General features: G+C 33.6%; 1 pseudogene across 1 annotated transcript; it reads right to left on the bottom strand.

Moving 5' to 3' along the window:
* Positions 1 to 210: 210 nt before the first annotated feature.
* LOC147401099 (transcription factor bHLH162 pseudogene) lies at positions 211 to 1,665 on the bottom strand (annotated as a pseudogene). The gene is made up of 3 exons (XR_015178254.1): positions 1,413 to 1,665; positions 371 to 712; positions 211 to 279 (listed from the first exon to the last, which is right to left on the bottom strand). The product of XR_015178254.1 is annotated as a transcription factor bHLH162 pseudogene (transcript).
* Between the last annotated feature and the right edge of the window lie 23,207 nt (positions 1,666 to 24,872).

The raw sequence follows: 24,872 nt of genomic DNA, 5'->3' as shown, positions 1-24,872 counted from the left end.
GATGCTACTCACGGCCTCCTTCAACAAAATAGTTGTTGATAATAATAATTATTTATTAATGATAATTCACTTACTTCCATTGATCATTGATAGATTGCTTAATATTCATTTACTCCAAATAAAAACTCATAGCCACTGACAGACTTTTTTTTTTTTCTATTGTTAGTTTTGCATCTCTCCATACAGTTTAATTAAAAGATCTTGAGATGATCAATAAACCAACTCCTTCAATCTCTCAAGAACCCTTGAAGGCTCCACACCAATTCTAGAACTTGTAACCTACAAATATCAAATTGAACCAATCTGTTAGTATTTTAAGCTTGGATTTTTTTAGTCTCAAACAAACATAGATGAAGATCTTAATCCTTACATGAGAATGGATTGTATGGAATATCTTATCCTCCACCACAGAGAAGCTGGCATGCACAACTTCAGCTCCTTCTTCTTCAAGAACACTGATAACTTCATTAAACATGAATTTCTTACTAAACCCACTTATCAAAATCACCTCCAAGTTAGAACCCGAGTCTCTTAGTTCAAGAACTGGGGGCTTTCTTGAGCCCATTGTCGTGGAATAATCTGTTTGCCCACTATTAATTTCATATCTTCTCATAAGTAATTGCTTCTTTTTCTTCCATTGTTCTATTCTTTCTCGCAATTTGATTATGTAAGTGACCGCGCGATTGAACTGAGCAATTTGTGATTGCACCTCCTGAAACAAATCAAAAACATAATGTTATACATTCATTCATTAATGAACAATTAAAATAGAATATAAAAAAAAGTTGAAAAAAACAGAAGGCTATCATAAGGAAGCTATACTCATAATCAGATAATTCATCTTCTCTCATGTTTTGGCTTATTAACAAAATTCTCATAACAACTATATTATTGAAAAAAAGAAAAGTAAATAAATAAATAAAAGAGCATTGACTATAGTCACTATACTACTTTTCTTTGTTTTCAATAAAATCTTGAATTTATCCAACAGAAACATATATAGTATGTTTACAAGAGATTACCAAAAAAGGTAAAAAAGAAAAAAAAAAAATTAATACTAAAAAATGTTTGTTTCATGCGGAAATTATGTAATCGAATACGATTTTAAAATATTTATGTACCTAGATAAATTTGATTAGGTAAAATTCGCTACAAAGTTCTTTATAAAGACGATAAAACTTATCCGGGTACCTATGTATTGGAAAATAACATTTGATTACATAACTTGACAAAAAGTTTTATCCATTTCTATATTTTGAGGATATGTTTCAAAACCCACCGAGCCAAAGATTAAATTTAAGAAAAATGAAAATCCTAGTCTTAACCCACAACTGAGGCTCTCCATCAAACCCAGTAAAATGTATCTCTAAGGAGTGTAAGAGAGAGAGAGAGAGAGAGAGAGAGAATCTCACCTTTGGGTTTTGATTTGGGATGAGAGATGCAAGTTTGAAACACAGGTTTTTCATAAGTATTCTCCTGTTTTTCTCAATAGTCTTTCGTTCAAGTTTAGGGGAAGCATTGACACTCTTCATCATCTTGTTACACAAACTCAAAAAAAAAAAAAAATAGCACACCAACTCAACAATACAACTTATTGTCTCCAACCTCCCAATACAAAGACAGTAGGAATGTTGTGGTACTTATAGAGAAGATATTGTTTGAAGCTGAAACCCCCTCATTGATTCATTGAAGTGGTCGGCAGGGCTAAAAATACCAATCAAAATTTTCATCCTTTTCAGATGTATAAAGACACTATTTGACTTGATTGACGTGGTTCGTGGGGCTTCTATACTTTTTGACTTTTGAACCATTCAAGTTTGAAGTTTATTGGTAAGGCGAATCCGACGGCGGATTTCATTGCAAAATCTGTAACTATTTTCACAGACTTCGAGATTTTTGTTTAAATTACCTTTGTGTATAATATTTTGACTCCCACTAACCTTACTAGATTGGAAAGGAATTCATCAGTACTAAGGGCCCTTGGCTCACCTTGTAGTATCCAAAAACATGATCCGACATTTTAAAGTTGTAGAGGACAAACTTCAATGAACTTTGAAAAAAAAAAAATTATTATTATTATTTTTTATTGTTAAATTTAAATTTTAAATTTGAGAGTTATGTGGAAGTTCAATAGCCGTCAATTTTCAAAATCTTGGATCAAGTTCAAAAGATTTTTTTTTTAATTTGATTTGAATTTTTCGATGAAATTTAGAGGGCTATGGTGTTGGATTGCAAATGTGATAATTCATTTTAACAAAATAACCATTAGTAAGGTTTAAAATCTTTATTAAGTTAGTAAGAAAATGTTTCTCTTATATTTTATCTTCATTAGAAGAGAGTAAGTCGAGTTGAGAAAGAAAAAATTGAGATAAAGAAAGAATCGTAATAATTTAATTATCCCGCGTGACACACTCAATCGACTCTCTTGACTTGACAAATTTTGAACGGTTGATCAATATGTCTCAGGAAATAAAATTGCACTCCCTCATAAAAATGTGTATCCCGAGAAAATCATATTTCTCGATACATATAGATCTATGATTATCGAACTTGTCACATCAAAAGAGTCGATTGAGTGTGCCTCATGGGATAGTCAGATTATTACGACTCATAAAAAAATTAAAGTGGGATTAAAGGAGATTACAATTGTCTTATGTAAATTCAGTTGATTTTGAGGACCTTTGAATTATGACTTTAGTTTATTAAATGAGTAGAAGACGATATAAAATATTATTCTCTAGATTAAACTAATTAACAATTAGAGTCAAGTCAAGCCGAAATTCGAGTCTTAACTTGCAGAGTTCAGACTGATTTAATGTCTTCATACGAGATGTGGCTTCAGTAGGTCATCATGGTGACGCACTTGTTCAATATTAATTGTTCCCTGCAACTGTCCTTCTAAATGCCAGGGCTCTTTATTATGAAGAGTCAAATGGAAAAATATGAGTCCAACAGACTGATTTAATATCTCCATACGAATACACGAGAGTTTTGGGTTCGCTATTATTAAATATGTAATTTAAAATATTAAAAAAAATACTTGTTTTTACTAATTTAGTAAGATTTGAAGTCTTACTGTGGGTTGTTGGGCCTATGTTGATTATTACATTGTTAATCAACCACGATATCCTTTTAGATTTTATGAAAAAATATATATTCATTAAAAAATATATTTTAAAAAAATATCATTTTTGAATTTGATTTAAGATGTTAAAATGAATGACTACCAAACTCCTAAAACTTAAAATTATAAATCACACTGAAAATAATAATTTTTTTTTAAATTCTTAAAATTTTGTTCTCGAAAAACCTATGACATCAGATCCTGTTTTTGGATTCCAAAATATGAGGTCACGACTCATATTAAGATTTGAGTCAATTTTCAAAAAATGAAAGATTTGTTAAGTCTGTTGGAACACTCAACAAAATTTGGATTAGTTAAAACAATATCTGATGAGATCGTCCTCACAAAAAATCAGCCCATTCCAAACTTTTAACCCATGCATGTAAGACAAAACACGTAGGGTAAAGTAGATTAGAAGATGTTTATTCATAAATCATACTTTTTTCGTGCGAGATATGATACTCTTAGAGGCCTCGGGATTTTACATACTTCTATGATTCGTTATATAAAAAAAAATTATACTTTATTTAAATATTAAATATTTAAATTCTATTTTTTTTTTTATCATAATAATCCAAATATGTAAAATCCCAGTTGACTCGTGCAGTCAGGGACAAGATTTGACACCATGAAGACAAGAAAAAGACTCATATCATATGTTCACACAGATATTGGGCGCACGTGTTTAGGCCCAAAGACCTGGCCCACTATGTTAATTCAAAAATCAATACCCTCTTCAGCTGATGTCATGCCCATGATGATTTTATTAAACCTATTTAAGTCCCAATTGAAGCCATTGCCAATAATGAGCCTCTATGGGATTTCATATTCTGTCTTCTTGTTAGGGATAATGGATTATGGTCTAAACCTTCTTTTTCAGCTTTATTACAAATTATGTGGTGACACAGTTATTAATATTTAAATGACAAGATTACCCCTTATTTCCCGATGATTGAGAATATATAACAAGTAAAGGCTTGAGAAGTCCCACAACCTAGTTTCAAATATTGTAGAATCCAACTATGAAAAAAAATGTGGTATAAAGGATGATTATATTATTTAATGAGGTTGGAACCTCGGATACACAAACAACTAGTATCATTAAAATATAAGTCGTGATACATTCTAGGTATCTAGATCCTTTTCTTTAGGATATACAAGGAAAAAAGATCAACAGTTTTGTGCCTTTGTCACATTTGCCGTGTCGATTTATCTTTAGTCATTCTAAAAAGTTAAAAATGCCATTCATTTTTAATTAAATCACTGAGATTGTGTTATTTATATGTTGTAAACTTGAAAATCTTGATAGGCGGTACTAAAACAACATATATATATATAAAGAGATAATGTTATATTTTACATAAGTTTACTCTTTTAATTGTTTAAAATATAATCTTTTCATAAATGCATTTCTTAGAAATCTCAACAACTAAAAAGAAAGAATCCGACTAGTCTTAGTAACTTAGTAAGATTTCAACTCTTACTAAGGGTCGTTGAGCTCACCTTGTGGAATCCAAAAACATGATCCGATGTCACAGGGTTGTAGTGGAAAAAATCTTATAAACTTTGGAATATTTTTATTCAAAAAATTTTAATTTTAATATTTTTCTTTTGAATCTAAGATTTTCCATGAAATCAAAAAGGCAGTGGTGTCGGATTGTCATTGTGGTAATCCATGTGGGCCCAAAGACCCTTAGTATGATTTGAAATCTTACTAAGTAAGGAAAGTATTTTTCAAAATTTTAACATAGAAATAGCACAATTTAAATGGTGGATTGCAAACCCACAAACCCAATTTCCAACATGGGTGAAAGCACAAGTTACGTAATAAAAAATAGTTCAAAATTTCAACCAATGAGTATTAGGCATAGTAGCTGAGGTCTCCCTTAAAAAATAATGAGATCTTAAGTTCAAGCCCCCTAACATGCCACCCAAAGGGATTTATCCCATTGTGTCTAGTCTAGATAGTATGTGTGGTTTGTGGGGTATAGCATGTATCAAGGAGATTTGAGCGAGATATGTTGCTTTACAATGATAGTTGTCTATGTTAAGAAAAAAACAAACACAATTGAAATAAGAAAATATATCGACAAAATCAAATACAAGATGCAATCACACAAAGAAATATAGAGATTTTACATGGTTCCCTCTAGATAGAGGCACGTCTATAGATCACACCGATTTCACTATGAAGAAAAACTTGTAATTACAGATTACCACCTTTCGTTAAAAATGAGAAATATCAATACCCCAGGAAACCTAACTAGTGTTTTACATAATATTAGTGAAATTACAAAAATACTCTAGGAAAAAGTTAATAGATTCTTTACCTTCTTAATTTTTGATTTATGCATGGTTTTTTTTTCTAGCTTTGTAATCCTTTTTGAAATAACCCTTTTTCTCGCAATTCCTGCAACCATCACATTTTGCCACTAATGTTCTGGACTTGCTCATTTTCTAACTTGATCGACTTTTATCTTTGTTTCCCCTCTTGGACGTCCTTCCACTTTCATTAGTACTCCATGCATTCTCTGAAGTATCAGCTGATCTCGTGAATTTTTTACGAATTTCCTCATTTAAGATGATGCCAACAACATCATTAAACTTCAATTTTTTGAAATAAAAAAAAATTGCTTACAGTCATTACTAGACTATTCCAACTATTTGGTAATCCAAATAAAACTAATAAGGCCCTGATTTCATCTTCAAAGATAATCTCAACGGATTTCAACTATGTTGTGACTGTATTGAATTTGATTAGATGCTCAGCCACGTTATCACCGTTAGTCATCTTCATATTGAATAACCTTTTTATAAAAAAATTATTTGAAGTAGAGGGTTTCTCGTACATCCTTGACAAAGTGACTATCAAATCTATTGTAGTCTTCCCCTTAAAGATATTAAAAGTCACAGGCGGAGTGAGAGATAATCGAATGGTACCCAGGGATTTTCTGTCGAGAATCTCCCAGTCTTTATATGTCATGTTCGTCGATTTCTTTGCTTTTCCTCCCAAAAGACGATAAAGGTCCTTCTGATAAAGAATATCATTGATTTGCATCTTCCATAATTCAAAATTTGAATAATTGAACTTTTTGATTCTTACCTTCTCTCCGGCCATTGCTCCCACTTGAACTAAAACTTAGCTCTGATATTAGTTGTTTAGAAAAAAATAAGTGCAATCGAAACAAGAAATCAAATAAAAAAAAAATCAAACACAAGATGCAATCACTCAAAGAAAACTTAGAGATTTTATGTGATTCCCTTTAAATTGAGGAACGTCCACAGATCACATCGATTCCATTATGAAGAAAAACTCGCAATTACATATTACAACCTTTCACCAAAAATGAGAAATATCAATACCCCAGGAAACCTAACTAGGGTTTTACACAATATTAGCTCGACCAACGTAACGACGTAGCTTGATTTACAGTATCTCCTTATTGACCAGTATTATTAGGCTCCACAAACCACAATTAACTTGTCCTTTGGTTAGGCTTATGGTCCGAACATTTGACCTTTTTTACTTTAACACACGAGTAGCAACCATGATACTCTGTAAAATATTCCTAATGAGATCAGAGTCACAAAATTCTTCGAAATTTTCAAATTTTTTTTGTAGAATTCTTTAAATTAGCAAATCAACAATTCATCGATTCATAATCATATGGTAGCAATTTCACCATTACTTTCAACATTTTATTTTCTTCTAAATATTAAGAACATTATAGGATTTGAGAGAGATCGAAGATGATGGGTTTCTGTAAGAAATCCCAAAAACATATTTGTATATTGTCTGAATTTTTTTGATATTTTATGGAACTTCTCTGAATTGAACCCTACCACCAAATAATTATCGTATCTAGACTTTATTACTAGAATCACAATTAAAAATGGTGTCTCGTTCCTATAGCAACCTATGGTGTCTATGTGACATATCTTAATGGAGATTAAATACTCCCGGCTGTGTGCCATGTAGAAAATGGCTTGGTTAGGGGCACAAGTGTCTATGTGACGACACCTCTTAATTGGAGATTAAACACAATCCCAATCTGTGCCATGTAGAAAATGGCTTGATTAGGAGTTCAATGTGTTTTAAGCTTCGACCAAAATTGCATGTCTCATCTCACGTTACCGAGTAGTCTTAGATGGGGCAACTCATCTCAGACAAGATAAACTATTTAACTTGATTGACACGGACACACGTGTGTGTGTGTGTAAAATAAATTAGATTAGAAGATGTTTATTCATAAATCATACTTTATATGGGCAAGATATGGTGCTCTAAAAGACCAGTTGCCTCGAGATTTTACATATTTCTACCGTCCATTATATAAAATAAAAATCATACTTTATTTAAATATTAAATATTTAAATTCTATTTTTTTTATCATTATAATCAAAATATATAAAATCCCAGTTGACTCGTGCACTCTAGGACAAGATTTGAAACCATGGTGACAAGAAAAAGAGTCATATCATATGTTCACACAGATATTGGGCTCATGTGTTTAGGCCCAAAGACCTGGCCCACTATGTTACTTCAAAAAGCAATTACCCTCTTCAGCTGATGTCATGCCCATAATGATTTATTAAACCTATTTAAGTCCCAATTGAAGCCATTGCCAATCATGAGCCCACTATGGGATTCATATTTCACATAAAAATCTGACAGATTTCGACCTACCTTAAACTGATTAAAGCCCACTTGAAGCACATTTGAATATAGTTACTTGCTCCTCCTCTTTATTGTGCAACTATTATCACCTAGGCCGTACACATTTGATAAAAGTGAGTTTTCAATCGCATCTTACCTATAACAAGGTGAAGGTAACTTATTTTCAAGGATTTAGATATAATGTACTATTATAGTTTGCATCCCGATACAACTAATCATCTTTAGAATAACAGTATTATAAATAGGATAATGCTGAAGTAACATTGGGGGTTGGGGAATTTCAGACGTGGAAGTGTGTAGGAATCATAGATGCTTTCCATCCACGTCAAATGTTCCCCACATTGTTACTCCAACACAATTCTTATAAATATTGGGTTAAATTTGTTTATTTTCTACTATTTAATTAAGTTTATAATTATAAAATATCATGCAGGATGTATTGCAATAAAGTGCATCGTCATAATAATTTTCTCATGAAAATAGGATATAATCTTACAAGATTGATCGAATTCCATTATTATTATTTTTTTCATTAGCTATACGTTATTTCTAGTGAGCACTTGTAGACTACCTAGAGCAACCCGTCACTAAAAAAATCCACCTTGCACTTCTTTGCAAATTTATATGTTTTTTGTTTTGTTTTGTTTATTGTTTTTTTTTTTTTACTTATTGTGGGTATCCCCATGATTCGGGTGAGACTAATCCCATCGTCATAGACACCGCCCCCCTCGGAAAGTCCTATGTGCAATTGGTTGAGTCGAGGGTCAATTGAACGCTAGAGGGTGGCCCCGAGGAATTGATTGCTTAATGGGATTTCAAACACTTCACCGACCCTTCTTGAGGATCAGAACTTATCAAGGCTTGGGTTGCCACTAGGCCAACCCCTTGGGGTTCTTTGCAAATCTATCATGAAAGGTTAGAAAAAAAAAAGGTCAAGTTACCCTGCTTTGATTGTCCTCTAAACGGATGTCTTGTTCTTCTGCATATAGAAAAGGAATATGATTCCGGTAGACTTTGTGAAGTGCTTCTTTAAGTGTTAAACTTCTATTCATCCATATTTCGAGGTATGATTGCCCTTCCCAAAAAATATAGCACACTCCTTAAAGACATACGATTGCACTTTCCAAAAAAAAGTATATTGTTCATCATATTTTCTAGTGTACCCTATAACTACGTAGAAAGTATTGTAGAAAAATCATAGAAGACATGGGTCACACCAAATAATTCACATGAAAATAAGGATTGGATTAGGTTATTTAAGATTAGGATATGATTAGATTAGATAGAATATATCTTTGCTTTAGATTTCCTACTATTGTTATTTTTTATATAAACTTTATTAGGGTTCATTGTAAATCATCAAAGAGAATTAATATAATTTCCTGTGCGAGTCAACCAAGGAACCATAAATGTTCTCCTAGTCATTATTGTTGGAATATGTTGTCCTTTCAATAGTGATTATAGTTATAAATTTGCCATGAAATAGTTATAAATGAATTTGATTTGATCATTTGTGAGAATATAATATTGTTATAATTGTGATTAAGAGTTCAATTAATGACCAATTTCCATTGAACAAAGAGTTGATCAATGAGGTATGATATAGTACCGGAAAATCCTCATAATGCATTATAAGATGTCTAGATAGGTCATTGGCTTAGGATCAATACAGGAAATCTGTAAACATCTCAATTTGAATGGGTCCCAACTTGAAATGATAAAAAAATTTGATTTTTCTAATAAAATCTACCAACGGGCCTAAAATGCTCAAATTGTCGAAACTCTGCATATTGATTGAATCAAAGGTTTCTAAGACCCCTAAAGGTCTTATGGACACACAATGAGGATTTGTACGCTCCCCACCTTCTCCATCTCTCACCGCTCCATTCTCGAATTCAAAATTACCTCAAACCTACTTAAAGCCAGCCAACCTTTAATCCCCTAAAAAAAGTACATGTCACCACATCCCTCACCCTCCCAAAACCTAACCACCTGAAAGCACCCTCGATCCGCGGGATGTGCAGATCTACTTTTGATTTTTGAGGTTTGAGAGTCGCCATCTAGTTATTACGGTCTAGGAACTAAATATTGACTTTACCAATAGATAAGATACTAATCTACATAGAGAATATGTCCGAGGATCAAGTTACAGGGTTGGAAAGTACTAGGCACAAATCCCGTCTGACAAACGTCGGTCTCTACTTTTTTTAAATAATATTACATTGCAAAATAGACCTAAAAATAATTTTAAAAAATAAATATAATTACCTAGCGGATTACAACGGTTCCCTCAGTATTGGCAAAGAGTATCCTTGTATGAGTTTCCTTATTATTCCTCCATCACTAGATATGTTTTTTATTTTAAAGTTGAAATATCTTTCTTCTAGATCTGAGTATTTCCTGACTTTTTAAGGGATTTCTAGGTGTTTTTGGAGGGTTTTTGGGATTTTTTAAATAAAAACTGGGGTTTGGATGATAGGAAAGGAGTTAGGACTTCAAAATTGGGGTTTGGAGAAGGTTAGGGAGACTTTTTGACATACTTTTTCTAGGATTTATTTTGACTTGTGAGATTAGGTTGTGAATGCTCTTATTTATAGATTTTTTAGAAGAATAAGGATTTTACTAGGTCTCCTTTTAGATAAGGTGAATTAGGATTTTGACTTAAGTCTTATTTGATTGACTAGGTTTCTTTAGATTAGGGTTTTGACTTAAATCTTATGAGATTGACTTGGTCTTTTAAATTATATTTTTTAATCTTGCATACAATGAAAGAATATATTTTTAAGTTTTGTGGAGAAATCCCTAATTATATCTTTAATTATTTGGACCCTAGATGGAAGGGTCTTTTAATAAATATCAAGGGGGCTTCACTTAAATAAGTGAGTAACCATCAACAATTTTGCCTGAATGCTTGATTGATTAATTTACTTGGTTTAGATTTTTAAATTTTAATTAAGATTTTTCTTTACGTTAATTAATGTTTTAAATATTAATTTCAAAATTTTAAATTATTAAAATAAAAAATTATTGTTTTGCCCCTAAAGAGGATTTTTGTGTTGAAAAATTGTTTTTCGATGTTTTGGAATGTTTTAGAATCGTTTTTTCGTAAGGAATTAGATGAGATTATTGGTTTGTGTCACTTATGAATTTTTTGGATTGAAATGATTGTCAACCCTTATTAGGGATATTTTCGTAATTTTATCGATTTTTTTGAAAATTGACGAAATGGTTTATTTAGTTTCACTTTGTTGTTTTATATATTCGAAAGGGTTTTGCTAAGCGTAATGTGGGCTCTAAGGATATTAGGGGTATTTTGATAATTTAGGTCATTTTTTTTAATGATTTTTATCGTAAAGTTTCTTTTTGTTTAAAAATGATGATTTCTAGGTTTTTGGTCATATTTTCTTAGCTTAACGTGGTTTCTACAATTTTGCTAGTTTAAGATACCTCATTCGAATTTCTGAAACATATTTAGTAACAAATAAAGCATTAAAATAATCATCCATCATTGGAAACAGTCGCAATCGGGTTGACGAGTTGGTTAATCAGGCGAGTGTAAAAATGGGGTGTCTACACCACTTAACCCTTCATACAACCTAAACTTTAAAACCTACTTACCTTCAACCAACTAAATCCCTTCCTAAAGTAAACCCTAACTAATTTTAAATCAAATCCAACAACCTAAACCTTCCCAAAATCTTAAGCCTAACATGTCAAGGCCTACATCTATTCAAACTCATATCCATATCTATATTCATAATACATAAACCATTACCCACATCAACCAATCAACACTTGATCATCAAATGGGACACTTGTCTTTACCACAACCCACCTCTCTAAAATCATTCTACTCAACTTATCATCACTCACCACCCATACCACTATCTACACTCCATGTCATAAATCTTACATATCACCTATCTCTAACAAAATCACCTACCAACATTACAACACATACCCTTCTCTCATCATTATCTTTAAACATATCCTTACAAATCATCCACATACCTCTTCTCTCTAATCAATTCATCTAAATAATCAATCTTCATACCTTTTGGACATATGTCACTACATCCCTCACCCTCCTAAACCTAACCACCTAACCCCTTAAACAATCCATTATTATAATCAAACACCACACTTCTTCACCCTACCAAACACTCAACCCAAATAGGTTGATAAATCTAATCTATTTGGATAAAAAAAACTATTTATTTACCTCTCATTTCACAAATACCCTCTTATTAATCCTAAATTTCACACCAATCTCATGTTATTTCCCACCTTTATACCTTTTCACCCCATCGTACCCCTAAAAGGAACCCTCAATACTTCTACATACCCCCCTCACTCCTAAAAAAAGGACCAAGTCTAAAAAAGAGAAAAGAAAATCTCCCAACTCTCTTATACTTAACTCGTATATTCTCTTATTATTTTATCCCTTAAAAAATATGTTTTCATAATTCTATTAGGGATATAAGAAGAAGAAGAAAGAAGATAATAAGGGAAAGAAGGAAGGAAAGAAAAAAATGATCAAAGACTTCAAGGTGGGTTAGAGAAAATATAAATCCCCCCTCTCTCTTCCTTCTCCATTTCCCTCTTCTACTACTCTCTTACTTCTTTAATTTTTCTTTTAGGAAGCCTCTAAGATGTAATGCCCACGCATATCTCCAATATACTGGACTTCGATTCGGTTGAAAGTATAGGGGTTATAATTACCTTTAAAAGAAACCCTTAAAACACCATTTGCACACACCTCACTTGACTCGTTGTAACTATACACTGATTGATTGATATGTAAAGACAACTCGTGACAATCAACTACTAGTAAGATTGTTTTCAATGACAAATTAGTTCTTAAACATGTAGGTCTTACTTACACTAAATAGGGATCTACTAATATAAACACATACGTAGGTCGTATTTGTCACAGCGTAGGGATCTACTAGCTAAGTTTTATTTTATTAATGAATTTTTATGTGTAGATGTGTATCCAGAGGCAAAAAGATCTATGGCTCTTACACATGACACATCAAGAGAGTAGTTTGAGTATGCCATTTGTATTAGAAATAGAATGTACAAATGGGGACTCCCTTTTACTTTATAACCCAAATAAATGGCAGAGAAAGATTATCACCCACATAACAAAATCTTGCTATAATAAAATTGTCGATCTAGTGGAGAATTTCTTCACTGACAGTTGGTTTCTTTTTTCGCTAAGCAAGCAAGGTGAATTATATTATATATGTAAAAGTTTGTACATAGGGCAGACCCTAATGATTTACAACTCGAAATTTAGGCAAGTCGAGCTTATCTCCTATATAAGCCTTTTTAACAATTAGAGGTAATTCTATTTCTCGCATGAACAACAACATGGGATCCATTCCAATTATATTAGTTAAATGTCCAACATTAGGAAAAGATGTACATCACATAATAACCTCTACAGGTAGTTTTACACATGTTTCAACGAACAATTTTTTTTTTTTTATGCAGAAAATATATTTTTTGTTTATTTGTGTAATGGTTTTGTAAAATTGTTTCAAATAGAAAAAGATTTTTCCAAATACTTGTAAATCACTTTTGATGGGTTATAAATTTAAATTAGCCCGTTCCGAAACTTCTAACCCATGTAAGACAAAAGGTGTTGGCCAACCATTGACTCCTAAGAATGATTCGTGAAAAAAAAAACACATGATCCCAACCCTTTAAACACAAAATCCAATGGTTGAGATTTATGAATATCTTGATAACACAAATCTCGAAGATACTGATCCCTAGGATAAATACCATCCATTGGATTTTTCATTTAAAGGGTTGGGATCATATGTTTTTTTCATGAGTCATTCTTAGGAGTCAAGGGATCCTAACCCTATATATATGTATAAGGGACCGTTCAGCTAACATTAATCTTAGGGTGGCAAAACGCTGACAAATTTTGTGTCCTATGTGGCTTAAAGTTTTGGATTAGACTGATTTATTTGAGGATGATCTCTATGGTGAGGAGATCATCCTCACCAAAAATCAAGTTAATCTAAAACTTCTAAGTTCATCAATAGTGGTTTATAAATTTTTGATAAAAAATCGATGATTCGAAATTCTAAAATAATTTTAATAGGGTTAGAAATTTCAAATTGGGCTAATTTTTTTTTAGGATGATCTTCTCAGCATAGAGATCATTCTTAAAAAAATCAGCTCAATTTGAAACTTTTGAGCCACAAAGGAGTAAAATTTTGTCTGCATTTTATCATCCTAAGATTAAATTTCATGTTCTAAGAGTCCATCTACTAAATGGATAGATATCTCATGTCAGTACTTGAAGATCCTAAATCCATTACTTCTGGTTGATTGATTGGCTTATACAAATTAGCCCATAATATAATTTCCCAAAGAAATATCTTATTGCAATACTATCTAAGGGGGAGTTTGGTTCAAATTCTAAACTTTGATTTAGCACAAAATTGGATTCTAGAATTTGATGCATCGTTTGGTTCAGATTATCGAACTGATTTTTTCATAATCAGGAACAAAAATCACGGAGAATAAAAAATAATTCACAGGCTGTTTCTCTTGATTCTCACAGACTATCTAGTCATGACGATCTTGAAATAAATCTTGCAACAACAACAACTATAATAAAACTCATATAATTAATAAATATAATAACTAATAATAATATAATTATATTTTCAACTATAATTAATAACAATAGTATTTCTAATAATAACAAAAGCAACAATCATAATAATAATATCAATTATTAATATATATATATTAATAACACCAACAACACAATAAGAATAATAATACTAAAAAAATATTTAATTTTTTCTCTAAAACATTTACTATCTCCAATCTCCAGGACATGTATTTTTACTCACATTTTCAATCTTTAGAAGTGTAATTGGGTAATTTTTTGCACAAGATCAATTTTTAGAAATAGTGTCACTGAAACGGGATTTTGGATTCTGAAAATCAGTTTCTATAATCTGATTTTGACAATCCATAATAAGAATCAAGAATTAGGATCTACAATCTGAACCTAATGCACCCTAAGAGTTGCCTAATTTCATATCCCTATTGTCAACACAAGAGAAATCTATTGTCCTTTTTATTTAATGAGAGAAAGTGTTGCTAGCCTATTATTAATGAACTATGGAAAGTGGAAACCTACAAGGACCCTCATCACTTTTAAGTTTTCCAACTGCATGTTAGCAAATTTTTAAAAATTTTAAGGAACCATTATTGGCGTGCACCTAATAAAAATTGAGTTCGGATGCTTAGCACTAAGGATTGAAACCTTAGTGGCTGGAGCATGAAGCGGGTGCAGGACCAAAAATGTGAGAGTGCCCAATTCCAAATATCCTCAAGTTTGCATGTTAATTCATGATTAAATCACTAGTTGAGTTTCAATCAAAAAATTTATCGAATTTCATACAAGTCATTAACCAAGTCAATTGTTTATGCATATTTCATGATAAGATCAACTTATATGATTTGTGTTGTGAATTAACAAGTCTTTACGACAAGTTGAAGGTAATAACATCAAATGTTGTATGTTAATAATTACAACAAAATATAACACTTTTAAAAGGAGGTTTATAACAGGAGGTTTATTAAAATATCTAATTTTTCAAATTTCCTTAGATAGTGACTTACGTGGCATACATTGAGGTGTGGACGGCCACTGTAAAAGTTCACGATGTGACAATAGTGAAAATTACCATTGGACCAAATTCTTAGGCAAATCAATTGGGCCAATTATTTAAGTGCGTTGGACCATCCAACCATTTAGTGCTCCCAAAGACGTCCTAATTGATAGGAAATATGTGGTTAGTTAGATACTATTGAGGCCCGCCTAGACCATTTAAATTAGGTCTCTATCTGGGGGTTTAAATTTCCTACAAATAGAAATACAACGCAATAAACAAGGATAACAATTGGTGAAAACACAATGGGACGTTGGGCTAGTGAGAGGTACCATGAAGACTCAATTCAACCATGAAAGAGATTGAAGGTGATCTTGATAGCAGTGATTTCACAGAGCTTTCAAAGGTTGCCTTACAAAACTACCGTCACTCCATCTCCGCATGGGCTAGGGGCGAAGCTAGGCTTTTCTCCTGGGGAGGACCATAGTTGATGGTAGTGTTGAAGAGCTTGAAGATCATCGGTTTTGGAGAGAAAATTCAAGTATTTCTAATAAAAGGTTGACGGGGAAAGGGCATTTAAGTCCTTTCTCATTATTTTATTTGAGAAGACCAGAGTCAAATGATGCAATGCCGTTCGTTAAAAGATAAGGTATCTTAAATATTGGCCAAAATGCCTACATGCCGCCATAAACAAATGACTCCATTACAATCGTCTTCAACTTGAAACTAAAAAACTTTTGAATTATCTTTACAAAATCAGCCATCTTAAACATAAAAAAAAATGATTAACATTCATTTTCAACCTTAAAGTTTAACTACTTCAAATATAAAGAACAAGATAGGTTTTTTGAACTAGAAGATAGAATTTTTGATGGAAAATTCTAAGGTAGTATAAGAGGAATTAAGGCAATGCTCAAAATGATGGATTAAAGATAAGATTAGATAGTTAAAATTAATTTTCTAATGAGGTTGAAGTGCTTGAAGATGAATGATTTTAAGAGGGAAAAAATTAATGTTTTTTGTTTACAAATTTGAAATGAGGGTATTTTGAATATTTTTTGTTATTCTAGGAAAAAAGAAAATGCCAAAGAGATCATCACCTTGGAAATGTAGGATATCCAAATTTGATAGAGGGAGTGTCTAAATCACATAAAAAGCTTGGGGGAGGGGGAATAAGGTCAAGGGATTGAAAAAAAAGGTGGGGTATCTCAAAATCCGACTAATGAATAGAGATATCTAATCACCCAAAAAATTCAGAGGAGGGGGGCAATAAGTTAAAGGGGCATGCAAATAATTGTAAACAAAGAGTGTATCTCAAATTATTAGTAAAATATAGGGTATAAAAATTCAACCAAAAAGTTGAAGGGGCAATTGACCCCCTTGGCCCTTTCTGGCTCCACCATTGGCAGAAGCAAAGAACATGTCGTTGTCTATGCTGTGATACTGGAGGCGTTGGGAAAGTCATAATAGAAAAGCATTCATCTTGAGTTGGGATTACTACTTACATGCTTTAGCAATTATCCGCTCTACACTTGGTTACCTAGGGTTTACCATGGGCACGATAATTGGTACACTAGAGGTGCATCCTTCCCAATCCTCTCGTAGAGTCATACTAAGGAAAGGCTTCTCAATGCTCTGACGCCTACACCAGATTTGGACCAAACAGTCTCACGATATTTTCAACACAACTGATGTACTATTTTAATGGACAAACAACCCAACCCCTGGAACATACTACATCAATATTGAGGTGCCAAACCTTCCCATCGATGTGAATTCTTGGGGAAGATCAGGTTGCTATCTTTAGAGTAACTTGAATCCGTTAAGTGGCAGCCCTTCCACAAGGCATCATCAGAATAATCTAAATAATTGAACAATCTGTTCAATCTAATGGTTAATTTCTGACAGCCAAACTTGTATCTTGATTAGTCAAGAATCAATCTTACTATGTATTATTTTTTTATTTCATTTTTCTCATAACTCGGAGTATCTCACACCTCTTTGGAGATGGGACTAATCCCTAAGGTCTCATGTCCCGACCTCATGGAATTTACCATGTGAAACATGGTAATTCAAGAGGCCAAACGAACACAATATTGGAGAAAGCAAATCCCTATCACTAGTTTTACCATTGAGCCAACTCCCAAGGGTCTTTATTTGTATTCCACATATCTGAACCCCAAGGGATTGGCCTAGTGGCAATCCAAACCTTGATAAGCTCCTTAGGAAGAGTAGGTCAAGTGTTTAAAACCCCACGAAGTTATGAATTTCTTGGGGCCACCCTCAAGGGTTTGGTTGACCCTCGACTCAACCTGTTGCATGTAGGACTTTCTAAAGGGATGGGGTGTGTGACCCCCAACCTGAAGAGTGGGGATACCCACGATATCAAAAAAAAAAAAAAAATCTACATATTTGGATTAAGTTTTGAACTATGTCATTTTATCTTCCCCTAAAATTTGTAGTTTTCTGCCTTGAAAGATGATACATTAATCAACTAAGCCTCATTTATTTGTTTTATAAATTTCCTTCTAAGAGTATTTTATAGTACTATTTTATCTAATAGTTATAGGGTGGCTTTGGGAGGCCCTAAAGAGAGTCAAACATTTTTTCTTTGTATGGGTTAGAGGTTTTGGAATGGGCTGATTTTTTGTAAGGGTAATATTTATGATGAGGAGATAATTATCACCAAAAATCAGTCCATTCCTAAACTTCTAATCCCATCAAAAGCTGTTTACAAAAATCAAACGGTTCACGATTCTTCAACTTGTAAACTAGGATTAGAGGTTTCGGAATGAGTTGATTTTTGGTGAGTATTATCTCTTCATCATAGAGATCATTCTCACAAAAAATCAGCCCATTCAAAAACTTCTAACCCCTATTTTAAAAAATGTTTAACTCTCTTTAGGACCTCCCAATGCTTCCCATACTTATGTCCAATCCCAAAGCCCTTGAGTACACAGGATCAGAAGCATTCTCTATATCAACTACCATGGCATTGACTCATAGCTTTTTTTATATATATGCAATCTCATGGAGTGCTAGTTGATAAATTAAACTTGGATTGGTCTTTCAAGCAAGGGTGTTGTTACCCTTCATTTTGAACTTGCAACAGTAGAAACTAGCATGACACACATTGCTGATTCGATATCGCTAATGTGTTTGGTCCTATATGGGTTAGAATGGACTGATAGGAGATGATCTCATAAAAAATCAGCCCGTTCCGAAACTTATTACCTATATTTCAAACCACATTGCCTATATCGTTGGCAGGCATTCTTGTCCCTATATAAATGGGGTAGGTTCAAGAGTGGACTAACGCATGATTAATGTATGATTACCAATCATTTATATTGTTGAATTTAAAACGGCATCAAATGGTCTCTTGGAGATTGAAAAGTTGCTTCTAGCAGGGATTTTGAAGACCACCAACAGAAACACGATAAAAGAATTACAACTTCACATTGGAGAAGCCGCTCATATCGTCACTCATCATACATGCAACCAGACTTATAAGGATAGACCTCGGAGAAAAATCAACTTCTTGAACATAAGAAAAATACAACAAATAATATTCTTAAACAAAATCATACATAAATTGGATGACTAGAAATGCATCATCCCAATTTCTACCTGCCTAGTTTATTAAAATTAACCAATTCCACAACGGTTTAAGACTGATACAACTACCAATCCTCTGATCATATCTCATTACTACAAACTCTAAGGCCACTAGTACAAACATTCTTTTCTTTAGGACAGCTTCATATAGTTTAGTAGTTGGAAGATCATCATCTTGAAAGGTTCAATAGACCAACTCCTTCAATCTCTCATGTATCCTTGAAGGTTCAACACCAATTCTAGAAGATTTAACCTACAAATATCAAAATTTGAGCCAACCTTTTTTAAACTTGGATATATTAGTCTAATAAACAAAAGAAAAAAAGATGAAGAAGTTAGTAATTACATGAGAATAGATCGTATGGAAAAGCTTATCATCAATAATAGAAAAGTTAGCATGAAGAACTTCAGCTCCTTCTTCTTCAAGAACACTGATAACTTCATAAAACATGAACTTCTTGTTCAACCCACTTATCAAAATCAACTCCAAAAAAGAACCCAAGTCCCTTAGTTCAATAACTGGCATCCCCTCATTGGCTACACCCACAGTACTCAGCAGTGATTGCTTCTTTCTCTTCCCTTCTTCTATTCTTTCCTTCAAATTCTTTATGTAGATAGTTGCATGATCCAACTGATCTGGTAGTGGTACTACGTCCTGCAAACAACGAAGAAATCACATAATCATATTATTTTCTGATTTATTTTCATTTAAAATAAAAAGATAAAATTCTGCTTGTGTATTATTTCTTTTACTAAGAATTATTAAAAGACAAGACTTAAGACATAATAGAAGTGTATTAAAAAAACAAAACATTGTGATGGATCCAAATTCAGTTTGGAAACAGAATAAAAAAAATCGAACCATTATACACTATTCAGAATAGGTGCTATGTTGTGGAAAACATCCCTTCGACCGATCAAGATTGATAAACTACGAAGATAAAATCAGAGAAAACAAAGAACACGAGATTTGCGTGGTTTGGCAAAATTGCCTAGGTCCACGGGTGGCGACGAGAATTCTTTATTGATGAGATATGTGAAAATACAATACTACTTTTAGGGTTTCTGAACTTGGAATATATATGGCATCCTAAGGTAAATACACTTTTTTAATTATGAAAATGCCCCCGAACCCCTGTCTTGGGGCCTGCCCCCCACAAAAAATAAAAATAAAAAAATAAATTCAAGTTAGGGCCACAAACCAATATGCTATGCGTAAGGTATCAGGATCCAGAATGGTGTCCCATTCCTATAGAGTGTCCCATTCCTATAGACTAGGAAATTAAGGTGTCTACATGACAACTTTTAGTAGGAAATTAAAATACATTGCACTACTAATCAAGCCGTTTTTTACATGACATGCAGCCAATCCAACCAAAAAGTGCCTTGCAGACATTGTATATATCTTGCTATAGGAACAAGACACCGTTCTAGATATTTAAAGGGCAAAGTCAGGATTTTTTTAAAGTCACTACGTGGGGGCAACTAAGACCTTTTTCGTGGGTGCAGTAGTTGCCAATTTTTTTTATCCAAAACTGTTATCTGTCCTAATACCACAAAAATCCTTATACACACACACACACAAAATCCGCTCGTGGGACTTTCTATAATCATCACCTATTTTAAAACCTATTTAGCCAAAAATAAAAATAATAAAGTAAAACTTACCTGTTTGAACCATACAAAAACATCTTCAAAACAGAAACAGAGAGAGAGAGAGAGATCATGCCTTTGGGTTTTGGTTTGGGATGAAAGAAGAAAGCTTGAAACACAGGTTTTTCATACGTAATCTCCTGTTTTTCTCGATAGTTTTTCGTTCAACTTTAGGGGAAGCATTGTCACTCTTCTTCATTTTTGTTCCGCCAAGAACTGAGAACTTAACAGTTTGTGTTGAGACTTAGTATTGATAAAGTTGACGTGGTATTTAAAGAGATGGTTCAACTACAAATTCATTCGCTTTTAATGCCATGTACAGGGAGAGGATAGACCACAAAAGTGGACTCTGAAAAAAAAAAGTCGTCCACACAACACATGAAACATATCTATGTTTTCGTGCACACATCCACATCAATGCAGTGTCTTTTATGCACAGTTACTTCAACATTTTCTTATTATCTACTCTTTGAATTTTAAAAAGAGAGTGATAGGGTAATTGGATTAACTTTAAATGGTCTCCAACATCTAAAAAGAAGAGATGAGAAATCTTAGTTTTGATCTTTTAATTATGTATGATAATTGAGCTTACTAGGGTGGGGGCCCTTACCGATAAAAAAAAATTGTCACAAAAGAAAGATATTCAAAGACTCTTAACAGGGATTTATCTTTTTTAATATTCTCAATATTTAATTTCTTTCTCATTAATTTTTGAAAGTATTATATATAAACAAATCCATTATTCTACTTAGGAGAAAAAAAAAAGAGTTCATTATTCCAACAATTGCTTGTGCCATCCTCGAAGGGATATAAAGATTGGATCTTGGGAGTGTGAAATAAGGAAGATCATTTACAGAATCGAAAGTAGAAGAAGATCTTGTAAAAGAAGCAAAGGTTGCTAATGTTGAAATAATAAACTTGATTTATCATAGTTTGTCTCTAGAGTTTCTAGAATTATCTTGTAATTGCTAGAGTTTCTAGAATTTTCTTTTATTTACTAGAGTCACTAGAAATACTCTTGTATTTTCTAGAAACACTCATTTATTAATTGGTATGTAGGAAGTATCTAGAATAATCTAAGTTATGGTGTATCTAGAATTGTCCATAGAGTCCTATAAATAGAGATGTTCTCCCACCATTTTGTATCATCCAAAAAAGATCAAGTTGAGTTCAATAATAAAAAACCTCTTCCATCCAAAATTATTCTCTCCAATTTTCTCTTTAATTCCCAACAAAGTGGTATCAGAGCAGCCAGGTTCGTGAAGAAAAATGGCAAGTGGAGGAATGGTCCCCTTCCAAGTTCCAATGCTCACCAAGAGCAACTATGACAATTGGAGTATTAAGATGAAGGCGTTACTAGGAGCTCAAGATGTGTGGGAAGTTGTCGAGAAAGGCCATAAGGAGCAAGACGATGTTGCTCTTTCCCAAACCCAGCGGGAAGCCTTGAGGGATTCAAGAAAGAGAGACAAGAAAGCTCTCTATCTCATCTATCAAGCAGTAGATGAAGATGCATTCGAGAAGATCTCAAATGCAACTACGGCCAAAGAAGCGTGGGAGAAGCTTCAAACTTGCAACAAAGGAGTCGAGCAAGTTAAAAAGATTCGTCTTCAAACTCTTAGAGGTGAGTTTGAACTTTTATTTATGGAGGAATCTGAATTAATTTCTGATTATTTTGCTAGAGTATTGGCCATTGTTAATCAACTAAGAAGAAATGGTGAAGATATTAGTGAAGTGAAAGTTATGGAGAAAATTCTTCGTACTTTGAATCCAAATTTTGAATTCATTGCTACGAACATTGAAGAAAATAAAAATTTAGAAACCATGACAGTTGAGCAACTCATGGGTTCTTTACAAGCCTATGAGGAAAAACAAAAGAGGAAAAAGAAGCAAAAGGAGACTATAGAGCAACTACTACAACTCAACTTGAAGGAAGAAAATTTTGGAAATAATAGAAATCAAAGAGGAAGAGGACGTGGCCAAGGACGTGGACGTGGACGAGGAAAAGAAGGAAGGGGCGGCTTCAACAACAACTTCAACAATTCCAACAACTCTAATTACTTCAACAACGGAGAAAGAAGTCGAAATCCACAAGCAACAAGAGGGCACGGAAGAAGCAACTCATGGTCAAGGAACGACAAATCTCACATCAAATGCTATAATTGCAATAAGTTCGGTCACTATGCCTCCGAGTGTAGATTGCCAAGCAAGGTCGAAGAAAAGGCCAATTTCATCGAAGATAAAGGTAGAGAAGAAGGTACGTTGCTGCTAGCTTGCAAAGACAAAGATGAAGGCCAAGAAAATAAATGGTATCTTGACACCGGCGCTAGCAATCACATGTGTGGACAAAGAAAAATGTTCGTGGAGCTCAATGAAGCGATAGGAGGGAATGTCTCCTTTGGAGATGAATCAAAAATACCCGTGAAAGGCAAAGGTAAAATTCTCATACGCTTAAAAAATGGAGGCCATCAATTCATCTCAAATGTTTATTTTGTGCCCAACATGAAGAATAATATTTTGAGCTTGGGTCAATTGCTAGAGAAAGGGTATGATATTCACTTAAAAGAAAATAACCTTTTCTTAAGAGACAGTAAAAGTAATTTGATTGCCAAGGTGCCCATGTCAAAAAATAGAATGTTCCTCTTGAACATTCAATACGATGTTCCAATGTGTCTAAAAGCTTGCTATAATGACTCGTCATGGTTATGGCATTTACGCTTTGGACACCTCAATTTTGGCGGGCTCGAACTTTTGGAAAAGAAGGAGATGGTAAGAGGTCTACCATGCATCAACCAACCCGATCAGCTTTGCGAAGGATGTTTGCTTGGGAAGCAATCCCGGAGAAGCTTTCCGAAGGAGTCATCATCAAGAGCTACAAAGCCGCTCGAGCTCGTACACACCGATGTTTGTGGACCAATTAAACCAAACTCTTTTGGTAAGAGCAAATACTTTCTCCTTTTCATTGATGATTTTTCAAGGAAAACGTGGGTTTACTTCCTAAAGGAGAAGTCGGAGGTGTTCGAGAATTTCAAGAAGTTCAAAGTCCTTGTTGAGAAAGAAAGCGGTCTTGCTATTAAGGCCATGAGATCTGACCGAGGAGGAGAATTCACATCAAACGAGTTCCAAAAGTACTGCGAAGATCATGGAATTCGTCGTCCCTTAACGGTGCCGAGATCCCCCCAACAAAATGGAGTGGCAGAGAGGAAGAATCGAACCATACTCAACATGGCTCGCAGCATGCTCAAGAGCAAAAGAATGCCCAAGGAGTTTTGGGCCGAAGCGGTGGCTTGTGCAGTCTACTTGGCAAATCGCTCTCCAACAAGAAGTGTGTATGAGAAGACACCACAAGAAGCATGGAGTGGAAGAAAGCCCGGAATTTCTCACCTCAAAGTCTTTGGAAGTGTTGCTTATGTTCATGTGCCTGATGAAAAGAGAACCAAGCTCGACGACAAAAGTGAGAAGTACGTATTCATTGGCTATGACTCAAGATCCAAAGGCTACAAGTTGTACAACCCAATTACCCGGAAAATTCTCATTAGTCGTGATGTAGAGTTCAATGAAGAAGATTCTTGGGATTGGAACACACAAGAAGACGAGTATGATTTTCTTCCTTACTTTGAAGAAGAAGAAGAAATGGAGCAACCGAGGATAGAAGAGACAAGACAAGAACTTCGAGAGCCTACTACTCCACCGATCTCACCAATCGGAAACCTGCATGAAGATTCGTCATCAAGTGAAAGTTCTAATGAGAAGACGCCACGCTTAAGAAGCTTACAAGAACTTTATGAGGTAACCGAAAATCAAAATGATATCACTCTTTTGTGTCTCTTTGGTGATTGTGAACCTCTAAGCTACCAAGAAGCGGTAGAAAACAAGAAATGGAAAGACGCTATGGATGAAGAAATCAATTCAATCACAAAGAACAACACATGGGAGCTAGCTACACTTCCACAAGAACACAAAGCGATTGGAGTAAAATGGGTGTACAAGACGAAGAAGAATGCTAAAGGAGACGTGGAGAGATACAAAGCAAGATTAGTGGCTAAAGGCTATAGTCAAAGAGAAGGCATCGACTATGATGAGGTATTTGCTCCTGTTGCTCGTCTTGAAACCGTTAGATTAATAATTTCTTTGGCAGCTCAAAATAGAT

Source organism: Akebia trifoliata, chromosome 5 (assembly GCF_017979445.1).
Source record: "Akebia trifoliata isolate Shusen 1 chromosome 5, ASM1797944v1, whole genome shotgun sequence".
NCBI classification, from domain to species: domain Eukaryota; kingdom Viridiplantae; phylum Streptophyta; class Magnoliopsida; order Ranunculales; family Lardizabalaceae; genus Akebia; species Akebia trifoliata.
The sequence above is the reverse complement of the archived record's forward strand: the minus strand, read 5'-3'. Positions and strand labels throughout refer to the sequence as shown.